We start from the raw sequence: 12,023 nt of genomic DNA, 5'->3' as shown, positions 1-12,023 counted from the left end.
CTCTCCCCCTTTGGAAACAAGGCAGCCCTTTGGGCCTTTCAGCTCTAGGGCAATGGAGCACACCCAGAGCAGAAGTTCTACCTCAGCCAGATCAGTCCTGCCCAGAAACTGCGTTTCACAGCCCTTGGTAAGAGATGTTCACGGTAGGCTGTGAGAGCACTGGGCAGAACCAGTTGTTTTTTAGCTTCCCAAAGTGCTGGAGGCAAGATGCTTTGGGGCCTCTCTCACCCTTTGGAAACAAGGCAGCCCTTAGGTCCTGGTAGCTCTAGGCCTATGTAGCACAACCAGAACAGAAGTTCTACTTCAGCCAGGTCAGGCCTGCCAAGAAACTGCGTTTCACAGGCCTTTCAAAGAGATGTTCTCTTAGGCTGTAAGAGCACTGGGCAGAGCCAGCTGTTTCTTAGCTTCCCGAAGAGCTGGGAGCAAGATGCTTTGGGTCCACTCTCCGTCTTTGGAAACAAGGCAGCCCTTTGGGCCTGGCAGCTCTAGGGCAATGGAGCACACCCAGAGCAGAAGTTCTACTTCAGCCAGATCAGGCCTGCCAGGAAACTGCGTTTCACAGGCCTTGGTAAGAGATGTTCCCGGTAGGCTGTAAGAGCACTGGGCAGAGCCAGTTGTTTCTTACCTTCCTGAAAAGCTGGAAGCAAGATGCTTGGGGCCCCTCTGCCCGTTTGGGAACAAGGCAGCCTTTTGGGTCGGGAAGCTCTAGGCCAATGGAGCACACGCAAAGCAGGAGTTCTACTTCAGCCTGATCAGGCCTGCAAAGAAACAGCGTTTGACAGGCCTTGGTAAGAGATGTTCCCGGTAGGTGTAAGAGCACTGGGCAGAGCCAGTTGTTTCTTAGCTTCGCAAAGACCGGGAAGCAAGATGCTTTGGGCCTCTCTGCCCCTTGGAAACAGGGCAGCACTTTGGGCCTGGCAGCTCTAGGGCAGTGGAGCACACCCAGAGCCGGAGTTCTACTTCAGCCAGATGAGGCCTGCCAAGAAACTGCGTTTCACAGGCCTTTCAAAGACATGTTCCCGGTAGGCTGTAAGAGCACGGGGCAGAGCGAGTTGGTTCTTAGCTTCCCAGAGAGCTGGAAGCAAGATGCTTTGGGGCCTCTCTGCCCCTTTGGAAACAAGGCAGCACCTTGGGCCTGGCAGCTCTAGGGCAATGGAGCACACCCAGAGCAGAAGTTCTACTTGGGCCAAATCAGGCCAGCCAGGAAACGGCGTTTCACAGGCCTTGGTAAGAGATGTTCCCGGTAGGCTGTAAGAGCACTGGGCAACGCCAGATGTTTCTTAGCTTCCCGAAGAGCTGGAAGCGAGAAGCTTTGGTGCCACTCTCTCACTTTGGACTCAAGGCAGCCCTCTGGGGCAGGTAGCTCTAGCCCAGTGGAGCACACCCAGAGCAGAAGTTCTACTTGGGCCAGTTCAGGCCACCAACAAACTGCGTTTCACAGGCCTTGGTAGGAGATGTTCCCGGTAGGCTGTAAGAGCACTGGGCAACGCCAGATGTTTCTTAGCTTCCCGAAGAGCTGGAAGCAAGATGCTTTGGGGCCTCTCATCCCCTTTGCAAACAAGGCGGCCCTATGGGCCAGGCAGCTCTAGGCCAATGGAGCACACCCAGAGCAGAAGTTCTACTTCGGCCAGTTCAGGCCACCAACAAACTGCGTTTCACAGGCCTTGGTAAGAGATGTTCCCGGTACTCTGTTAGAGCACTGGGCAGAGCCATTTGTTTCTTAGCTTCCCAAAGAGCTGGAAGCAAGATGCTTTGGGGGCTCCCTGCCCCTTTGCCAACAAGGGCGACCTTTGGGCCTTTCAGCTCTAGGCCAATGGAGCACACCCAGAGCAGAGGTCCTACTTCAGCCAGATCAGGCCTGCCAAGGAACTGCGTTTCAGAGGCCTTTGTATGTGACGTTCCCGGTAGGCTGTGAGAGCACGGTGCAGAGCCAGTTGTTTCCTTGTTTCCCAAACAGCTGGAAGCAAGACGCTTTGGGGCCTCTCTGCCCCTTTGGAAACAAGGCAGCACGTTGGGTCTGGCAGCTCTAGGGCAATGGAGCACAACCAGAGCCGAAGTTCTACTTCTTCCAGATCAGGCCTGCCTAGACAGTGCGTTTCACAGGCCTTGATAAGAGATGTTCTCTTAGGCTATAAGAGCACTGGGCACAGCCAGTTGTTTCTTAGCTTCCCAAGAGGTGGAAGCAAGATGCTTTGGGGCCTCTCTCCCCCTTTGGAAACAAGGCAGCCCTTTGGGCCTTTCAGCTCTAGGGCAATGGAGCACACCCAGAGCAGAAGTTCTACCTCAGCCAGATCAGGCCTGCCAAGAAACTGCTTTTCACAGGCCTTCGTAAGAGGTGTTCCCGGAAGGCTGTAAGAGTACCTGGCAGAGCGAGTTGTTTCTTAGCTTCAAAAACAGCTGGAAGCAACATGATTTGGGGCCTCTCTCCCCCTTTGGAAACAAAGCAGCCTTTGTGCCTGGCAGCTCTAGGCCAAAGTAGCACACCCAGAGCACAAGTTCTACCTCAGCCAGATCAGGCCTTCCAAGAAACTGCGTCTCACAGGCCTTTCTCTGTCACGTTGCCGGTAGGCTGTGAGAGCACTGTGCAGAGCCAGTTGTTTCTTAGCTTCCCAAAGATTTGGAAGCAAGATGCTTTGGGGACTCTCAGCCCCTTTGGAAACAAGGCGGCCCTTTGGGCCTGGCAGCTCTAGGCCAAAGTAGCACGCCCAGAGCAGGAGTTCTACTTCAGCCAGATCAGGCCTGCCAAGAAACTGCGTTTCACAGGCCTTGGTAAGAGATGTTCCCGGTAGGCTGTGAGAGCACTGTGGAGAGCCAGTTGCTTTAGCTTCCCACAGAGCTGGAAGCAAGATGCCTTGGGGCCTCTCTCTCCCTTTGGACACAAGGCAGCCTTTTGGGCCTGGCAGCTCTAGGCCAATGGAGCACACCCACAGCAGAAGTTCTACTTCAGGCAGATCAGTCCTGCCCAGAAACTGCGTTTCACAGCCCTTGGTAAGAGATGTTCACGGTAGGCTGTGAGAGCACTGGGCAGAACCAGTTGTTTTTTAGCTTCCCAAAGTGCTGGAGGCAAGATGCTTGGGGGCCTCTCTCACCCTTTGGAAACAAGGCAGCCCTTAGGTCCTGGTAGCTCTAGGCCTATGTAGCACAACCAGAACAGAAGTTCTACTTCAGCCAGGTCAGGCCTGCCAAGAAACTGCGTTTCACAGGCCTTTCAAAGAGATGTTCTCTTAGGCTGTAATAGCACTGGGCAGAGCCAGCTGTTTCTTAGCTTCCCGAAGAGCTGGGAGCAAGATGCTTTGGGTCCACTCTCCGTCTTTGGAAACAAGGCAGCCCTTTGGGCCTGGCAGCTCTAGGGCAATGGAGCACACCCAGAGCAGAAGTTCTACTTCAGCCAGATCAGGCCTGCCAGGAAACTGCGTTTCACAGGCCTTGGTAAGAGATGTTCCCGGTAGGCTGTAAGAGCACTGGGCAGAGCCAGTTGTTTCTTACCTTCCTGAAAAGCTGGAAGCAAGATGCTTGGGACCCCTCTGCCCGTTTGGGAACAAGGCAGCCTTTTGGGTCGGGAAGCTCTAGGCCAATGGAGCACACGCAAAGCAGGAGTTCTACTTCAGCCTGATCAGGCCTGCAAAGAAACAGCGTTTGACAGGCCTTGGTAAGAGATGTTCCCGGTAGGTGTAAGAGCACTGGGCAGAGCCAGTTGTTTCTTAGCTTCGCAAAGACCGGGAAGCAAGATGCTTTGGGCCTCTCTGCCCCTTGGAAACAGGGCAGCACTTTGGGCCTGGCAGCTCTAGGGCAGTGGAGCACACCCAGAGCCGGAGTTCTACTTCAGCCAGATGAGGCCTGCCAAGAAACTGCGTTTCACAGGCCTTTCAAAGACATGTTCCCGGTAGGCTGTAAGAGCACGGGGCAGAGCGAGTTGGTTCTTAGCTTCCCAGAGAGCTGGAAGCAAGATGCTTTGGGGCCTCTCTGCCCCTTTGGAAACAAGGCAGCACCTTGGGCCTGGCAGCTCTAGGGCAATGGAGCACACCCAGAGCAGAAGTTCTACTTGGGCCAAATCAGGCCAGCCAGGAAACGGCGTTTCACAGGCCTTGGTAAGAGATGTTCCCGGTAGGCTGTAAGAGCACTGGGCAACGCCAGATGTTTCTTAGCTTCCCGAAGAGCTGGAAGCGAGAAGCTTTGGTGCCACTCTCTCACTTTGGACTCAAGGCAGCCCTCTGGGGCAGGTAGCTCTAGCCCAGTGGAGCACACCCAGAGCAGAAGTTCTACTTGGGCCAGTTCAGGCCACCAACAAACTGCGTTTCACAGGCCTTGGTAGGAGATGTTCCCGGTAGGCTGTAAGAGCACTGGGCAACGCCAGATGTTTCTTAGCTTCCCGAAGAGCTGGAAGCAAGATGCTTTGGGGCCTCTCATCCCCTTTGCAAACAAGGCCAACCTTTGGGCCAGGCAGCTCTAGGCCAATGGAGCACACCCAGAGCAGAAGTTCTACCTCAGCCAGATAAGGCCTGCCAAGAAACTGCGTTTCAAAGGCTTTGGTAAGAGATGTTCCCGGTACTCTGTTAGAGCACTGGGCAGAGCCATTTGTTTCTTAGCTTCCCAAAGAGCTGGAAGCAAGATGCTTTGGGGGCTCCCTGCCCCTTTGCCAACAAGGGCGACCTTTGGGCCTTTCAGCTCTAGGCCAATGGAGCACACCCAGAGCAGAAGTCCTACTTCAGCCAGATCAGGCCTGCCAAGGAACTGCGTTTCAGAGGCCTTTGTATGTGACGTTCCCGGTAGGCTGTGAGAGCACGGTGCAGAGCCAGTTGTTTCCTTGTTTCCCAAACAGCTGGAAGCAAGACGCTTTGGGGCCTCTCTGCCCCTTTGGAAACAAGGCAGCACGTTGGGTCTGGCAGCTCTAGGGCAATGGAGCACAACCAGAGCCGAAGTTCTACTTCTTCCAGATCAGGCCTGCCTAGACAGTGCGTTTCACAGGCCTTGATAAGAGATGTTCTCTTAGGCTATAAGAGCACTGGGCACAGCCAGTTGTTTCTTAGCTTCCCAAGAGGTGGAAGCAAGATGCTTTGGGGCCTCTCTCCCCCTTTGGAAACAAGGCAGCCCTTTGGGCCTTTCAGCTCTAGGGCAATGGAGCACACCCAGAGCAGAAGTTCTACCTCAGCCAGATCAGGCCTGCCAAGAAACTGCTTTTCACAGGCCTTCGTAAGAGGTGTTCCCGGAAGGCTGTAAGAGTACCTGGCAGAGCGAGTTGTTTCTTAGCTTCAAAAACAGCTGGAAGCAACATGATTTGGGGCCTCTCTCCCCCTTTGGAAACAAAGCAGCCTTTGTGCCTGGCAGCTCTAGGCCAAAGTAGCACACCCAGAGCACAAGTTCTACCTCAGCCAGATCAGGCCTTCCAAGAAACTGCGTCTCACAGGCCTTTCTCTGTCACGTTGCCGGTAGGCTGTGAGAGCACTGTGCAGAGCCAGTTGTTTCTTAGCTTCCCAAAGATTTGGAAGCAAGATGCTTTGGGGACTCTCAGCCCCTTTGGAAACAAGGCGGCCCTTTGGGCCTGGCAGCTCTAGGCCAAAGTAGCACGCCCAGAGCAGGAGTTCTACTTCAGCCAGATCAGGCCTGCCAAGAAACTGCGTTTCACAGGCCTTGGTAAGAGATGTTCCCGGTAGGCTGTGAGAGCACTGTGGAGAGCCAGTTGCTTTAGCTTCCCACAGAGCTGGAAGCAAGATGCCTTGGGGCCTCTCTCTCCCTTTGGACACAAGGCAGCCTTTTGGGCCTGGCAGCTCTAGGCCAATGGAGCACACCCACAGCAGAAGTTCTACTTCAGGCAGATCAGTCCTGCCCAGAAACTGCGTTTCACAGCCCTTGGTAAGAGATGTTCACGGTAGGCTGTGAGAGCACTGGGCAGAACCAGTTGTTTTTTAGCTTCCCAAAGTGCTGGAGGCAAGATGCTTGGGGGCCTCTCTCACCCTTTGGAAACAAGGCAGCCCTTAGGTCCTGGTAGCTCTAGGCCTATGTAGCACAACCAGAACAGAAGTTCTACTTCAGCCAGGTCAGGCCTGCCAAGAAACTGCGTTTCACAGGCCTTTCAAAGAGATGTTCTCTTAGGCTGTAATAGCACTGGGCAGAGCCAGCTGTTTCTTAGCTTTCCGAAGAGCTGGGAGCAAGATGCTTTGGGTCCACTCTCCGTCTTTGGAAACAAGGCAGCCCTTTGGGCCTGGCAGCTCTAGGGCAATGGAGCACACCCAGAGCAGAAGTTCTACTTCAGCCAGATCAGGCCTGCCAGGAAACTGCGTTTCACAGGCCTTGGTAAGAGATGTTCCCGGTAGGCTGTAAGAGCACTGGGCAGAGCCAGTTGTTTCTTACCTTCCTGAAAAGCTGGAAGCAAGATGCTTGGGACCCCTCTGCCCGTTTGGGAACAAGGCAGCCTTTTGGGTCGGGAAGCTCTAGGCCAATGGAGCACACGCAAAGCAGGAGTTCTACTTCAGCCTGATCAGGCCTGCAAAGAAACAGCGTTTGACAGGCCTTGGTAAGAGATGTTCCCGGTAGGTGTAAGAGCACTGGGCAGAGCCAGTTGTTTCTTAGCTTCGCAAAGACCGGGAAGCAAGATGCTTTGGGCCTCTCTGCCCCTTGGAAACAGGGCAGCACTTTGGGCCTGGCAGCTCTAGGGCAGTGGAGCACACCCAGAGCCGGAGTTCTACTTCAGCCAGATGAGGCCTGCCAAGAAACTGCGTTTCACAGGCCTTTCAAAGACATGTTCCCGGTAGGCTGTAAGAGCACGGGGCAGAGCGAGTTGGTTCTTAGCTTCCCAGAGAGCTGGAAGCAAGATGCTTTGGGGCCTCTCTGCCCCTTTGGAAACAAGGCAGCACCTTGGGCCTGGCAGCTCTAGGGCAATGGAGCACACCCAGAGCAGAAGTTCTACTTGGGCCAAATCAGGCCAGCCAGGAAACGGCGTTCCACAGGCCTTGGTAAGAGATGTTCCCGGTAGGCTGTAAGAGCACTGGGCAACGCCAGATGTTTCTTAGCTTCCCGAAGAGCTGGAAGCGAGAAGCTTTGGTGCCACTCTCTCACTTTGGACTCAAGGCAGCCCTCTGGGGCAGGTAGCTCTAGCCCAGTGGAGCACACCCAGAGCAGAAGTTCTACTTGGGCCAGTTCAGGCCACCAACAAACTGCGTTTCACAGGCCTTGGTAGGAGATGTTCCCGGTAGGCTGTAAGAGCACTGGGCAACGCCAGATGTTTCTTAGCTTCCCGAAGAGCTGGAAGCAAGATGCTTTGGGGCCTCTCATCCCCTTTGCAAACAAGGCCAACCTTTGGGCCAGGCAGCTCTAGGCCAATGGAGCACACCCAGAGCAGAAGTTCTACCTCAGCCAGATAAGGCCTGCCAAGAAACTGCGTTTCAAAGGCTTTGGTAAGAGATGTTCCCGGTACTCTGTTAGAGCACTGGGCAGAGCCATTTGTTTCTTAGCTTCCCAAAGAGCTGGAAGCAAGATGCTTTGGGGGCTCCCTGCCCCTTTGCCAACAAGGGCGACCTTTGGGCCTTTCAGCTCTAGGCCAATGGAGCACACCCAGAGCAGAAGTCCTACTTCAGCCAGATCAGGCCTGCCAAGGAACTGCGTTTCAGAGGCCTTTGTATGTGACGTTCCCGGTAGGCTGTGAGAGCACGGTGCAGAGCCAGTTGTTTCCTTGTTTCCCAAACAGCTGGAAGCAAGACGCTTTGGGGCCTCTCTGCCCCTTTGGAAACAAGGCAGCACGTTGGGTCTGGCAGCTCTAGGGCAATGGAGCACAACCAGAGCCGAAGTTCTACTTCTTCCAGATCAGGCCTGCCTAGACAGTGCGTTTCACAGGCCTTGATAAGAGATGTTCTCTTAGGCTATAAGAGCACTGGGCACAGCCAGTTGTTTCTTAGCTTCCCAAGAGGTGGAAGCAAGATGCTTTGGGGCCTCTCTCCCCCTTTGGAAACAAGGCAGCCCTTTGGGCCTTTCAGCTCTAGGGCAATGGAGCACACCCAGAGCAGAAGTTCTACCTCAGCCAGATCAGGCCTGCCAAGAAACTGCTTTTCACAGGCCTTCGTAAGAGGTGTTCCCGGAAGGCTGTAAGAGTACCTGGCAGAGCGAGTTGTTTCTTAGCTTCAAAAACAGCTGGAAGCAACATGATTTGGGGCCTCTCTCCCCCTTTGGAAACAAAGCAGCCTTTGTGCCTGGCAGCTCTAGGCCAAAGTAGCACACCCAGAGCACAAGTTCTACCTCAGCCAGATCAGGCCTTCCAAGAAACTGCGTCTCACAGGCCTTTCTCTGTCACGTTGCCGGTAGGCTGTGAGAGCACTGTGCAGAGCCAGTTGTTTCTTAGCTTCCCAAAGATTTGGAAGCAAGATGCTTTGGGGACTCTCAGCCCCTTTGGAAACAAGGCGGCCCTTTGGGCCTGGCAGCTCTAGGCCAAAGTAGCACGCCCAGAGCAGGAGTTCTACTTCAGCCAGATCAGGCCTGCCAAGAAACTGCGTTTCACAGGCCTTGGTAAGAGATGTTCCCGGTAGGCTGTGAGAGCACTGTGGAGAGCCAGTTGCTTTAGCTTCCCACAGAGCTGGAAGCAAGATGCCTTGGGGCCTCTCTCTCCCTTTGGACACAAGGCAGCCTTTTGGGCCTGGCAGCTCTAGGCCAATGGAGCACACCCACAGCAGAAGTTCTACTTCAGGCAGATCAGTCCTGCCCAGAAACTGCGTTTCACAGCCCTTGGTAAGAGATGTTCACGGTAGGCTGTGAGAGCACTGGGCAGAACCAGTTGTTTTTTAGCTTCCCAAAGTGCTGGAGGCAAGATGCTTGGGGGCCTCTCTCACCCTTTGGAAACAAGGCAGCCCTTAGGTCCTGGTAGCTCTAGGCCTATGTAGCACAACCAGAACAGAAGTTCTACTTCAGCCAGGTCAGGCCTGCCAAGAAACTGCGTTTCACAGGCCTTTCAAAGAGATGTTCTCTTAGGCTGTAAGAGCACTGGGCAGAGCCAGCTGTTTCTTAGCTTCCCGAAGAGCTGGGAGCAAGATGCTTTGGGTCCACTCTCCGTCTTTGGAAACAAGGCAGCCCTTTGGGCCTGGCAGCTCTAGGGCAATGGAGCACACCCAGAGCAGAAGTTCTACTTCAGCCAGATCAGGCCTGCCAGGAAACTGCGTTTCACAGGCCTTGGTAAGAGATGTTCCCGGTAGGCTGTAAGAGCACTGGGCAGAGCCAGTTGTTTCTTACCTTCCTGAAAAGCTGGAAGCAAGATGCTTGGGACCCCTCTGCCCGTTTGGGAACAAGGCAGCCTTTTGGGTCGGGAAGCTCTAGGCCAATGGAGCACACGCAGAGCAGGAGTTCTACTTCAGCCTGATCAGGCCTGCAAAGAAACAGCGTTTGACAGGCCTTGGTAAGAGATGTTCCCGGTAGGTGTAAGAGCACTGAGCAGAGCCAGTTGTTTCTTAGCTTTGCAAAGACCGGGAAGCAAGATGCTTTGGGCCTCTCTGCCCCTTGGAAACAGGGCAGCACTTTGGGCCTGGCAGCTCTAGGGCAGTGGAGCACACCCAGAGCCGGAGTTCTACTTCAGCCAGATGAGGCCTGCCAAGAAACTGCGTTTCACAGGCCTTTCAAAGACATGTTCCCGGTAGGCTGTAAGAGCACGGGGCAGAGCGAGTTGGTTCTTAGCTTCCCAGAGAGCTGGAAGCAAGATGCTTTGGGGCCTCTCTGCCCCTTTGGAAACAAGGCAGCACCTTGGGCCTGGCAGCTCTAGGGCAATGGAGCACACCCAGAGCAGAAGTTCTACTTGGGCCAAATCAGGCCAGCCAGGAAACGGCGTTTCACAGGCCTTGGTAAGAGATGTTCCCGGTAGGCTGTAAGAGCACTGGGCAACGCCAGATGTTTCTTAGCTTCCCGAAGAGCTGGAAGCGAGAAGCTTTGGTGCCACTCTCTCACTTTGGACTCAAGGCAGCCCTCTGGGGCAGGTAGCTCTAGCCCAGTGGAGCACACCCAGAGCAGAAGTTCTACTTGGGCCAGTTCAGGCCACCAACAAACTGCGTTTCACAGGCCTTGGTAGGAGATGTTCCCGGTAGGCTGTAAGAGCACTGGGCAACGCCAGATGTTTCTTAGCTTCCCGAAGAGCTGGAAGCAAGATGCTTTGGGGCCTCTCATCCCCTTTGCAAACAAGGCCAACCTTTGGGCCAGGCAGCTCTAGGCCAATGGAGCACACCCAGAGCAGAAGTTCTACCTCAGCCAGATAAGGCCTGCCAAGAAACTGCGTTTCAAAGGCTTTGGTAAGAGATGTTCCCGGTACTCTGTTAGAGCACTGGGCAGAGCCATTTGTTTCTTAGCTTCCCAAAGAGCTGGAAGCAAGATGCTTTGGGGGCTCCCTGCCCCTTTGCCAACAAGGGCGACCTTTGGGCCTTTCAGCTCTAGGCCAATGGAGCACACCCAGAGCAGAAGTCCTACTTCAGCCAGATCAGGCCTGCCAAGGAACTGCGTTTCAGAGGCCTTTGTATGTGACGTTCCCGGTAGGCTGTGAGAGCACGGTGCAGAGCCAGTTGTTTCCTTGTTTCCCAAACAGCTGGAAGCAAGACGCTTTGGGGCCTCTCTGCCCCTTTGGAAACAAGGCAGCACGTTGGGTCTGGCAGCTCTAGGGCAATGGAGCACAACCAGAGCCGAAGTTCTACTTCTTCCAGATCAGGCCTGCCTAGACAGTGCGTTTCACAGGCCTTGATAAGAGATGTTCTCTTAGGCTATAAGAGCACTGGGCACAGCCAGTTGTTTCTTAGCTTCCCAAGAGGTGGAAGCAAGATGCTTTGGGGCCTCTCTCCCCCTTTGGAAACAAGGCAGCCCTTTGGGCCTTTCAGCTCTAGGGCAATGGAGCACACCCAGAGCAGAAGTTCTACCTCAGCCAGATCAGGCCTGCCAAGAAACTGCTTTTCACAGGCCTTCGTAAGAGGTGTTCCCGGAAGGCTGTAAGAGTACCTGGCAGAGCGAGTTGTTTCTTAGCTTCAAAAACAGCTGGAAGCAACATGATTTGGGGCCTCTCTCCCCCTTTGGAAACAAAGCAGCCTTTGTGCCTGGCAGCTCTAGGCCAAAGTAGCACACCCAGAGCACAAGTTCTACCTCAGCCAGATCAGGCCTTCCAAGAAACTGCGTCTCACAGGCCTTTCTCTGTCACGTTGCCGGTAGGCTGTGAGAGCACTGTGCAGAGCCAGTTGTTTCTTAGCTTCCCAAAGATTTGGAAGCAAGATGCTTTGGGGACTCTCAGCCCCTTTGGAAACAAGGCGGCCCTTTGGGCCTGGCAGCTCTAGGCCAAAGTAGCACGCCCAGAGCAGGAGTTCTACTTCAGCCAGATCAGGCCTGCCAAGAAACTGCGTTTCACAGGCCTTGGTAAGAGATGTTCCCGGTAGGCTGTGAGAGCACTGTGGAGAGCCAGTTGCTTTAGCTTCCCACAGAGCTGGAAGCAAGATGCCTTGGGGCCTCTCTCTCCCTTTGGACACAAGGCAGCCTTTTGGGCCTGGCAGCTCTAGGCCAATGGAGCACACCCACAGCAGAAGTTCTACTTCAGGCAGATCAGTCCTGCCCAGAAACTGCGTTTCACAGCCCTTGGTAAGAGATGTTCACGGTAGGCTGTGAGAGCACTGGGCAGAACCAGTTGTTTTTTAGCTTCCCAAAGTGCTGGAGGCAAGATGCTTGGGGGCCTCTCTCACCCTTTGGAAACAAGGCAGCCCTTAGGTCCTGGTAGCTCTAGGCCTATGTAGCACAACCAGAACAGAAGTTCTACTTCAGCCAGGTCAGGCCTGCCAAGAAACTGCGTTTCACAGGCCTTTCAAAGAGATGTTCTCTTAGGCTGTAAGAGCACTGGGCAGAGCCAGCTGTTTCTTAGCTTCCCGAAGAGCTGGGAGCAAGATGCTTTGGGTCCACTCTCCGTCTTTGGAAACAAGGCAGCCCTTTGGGCCTGGCAGCTCTAGGGCAATGGAGCACACCCAGAGCAGAAGTTCTACTTCAGCCAGATCAGGCCTGCCAGGAAACTGCGTTTCACAGGCCTTGGTAAGAGA

This window comes from Equus asinus, unplaced genomic scaffold, assembly GCF_041296235.1.
Source record: "Equus asinus isolate D_3611 breed Donkey unplaced genomic scaffold, EquAss-T2T_v2 contig_816, whole genome shotgun sequence".
NCBI lineage: Eukaryota > Metazoa > Chordata > Mammalia > Perissodactyla > Equidae > Equus > Equus asinus.
This window is presented reverse-complemented; position numbering follows the sequence as displayed.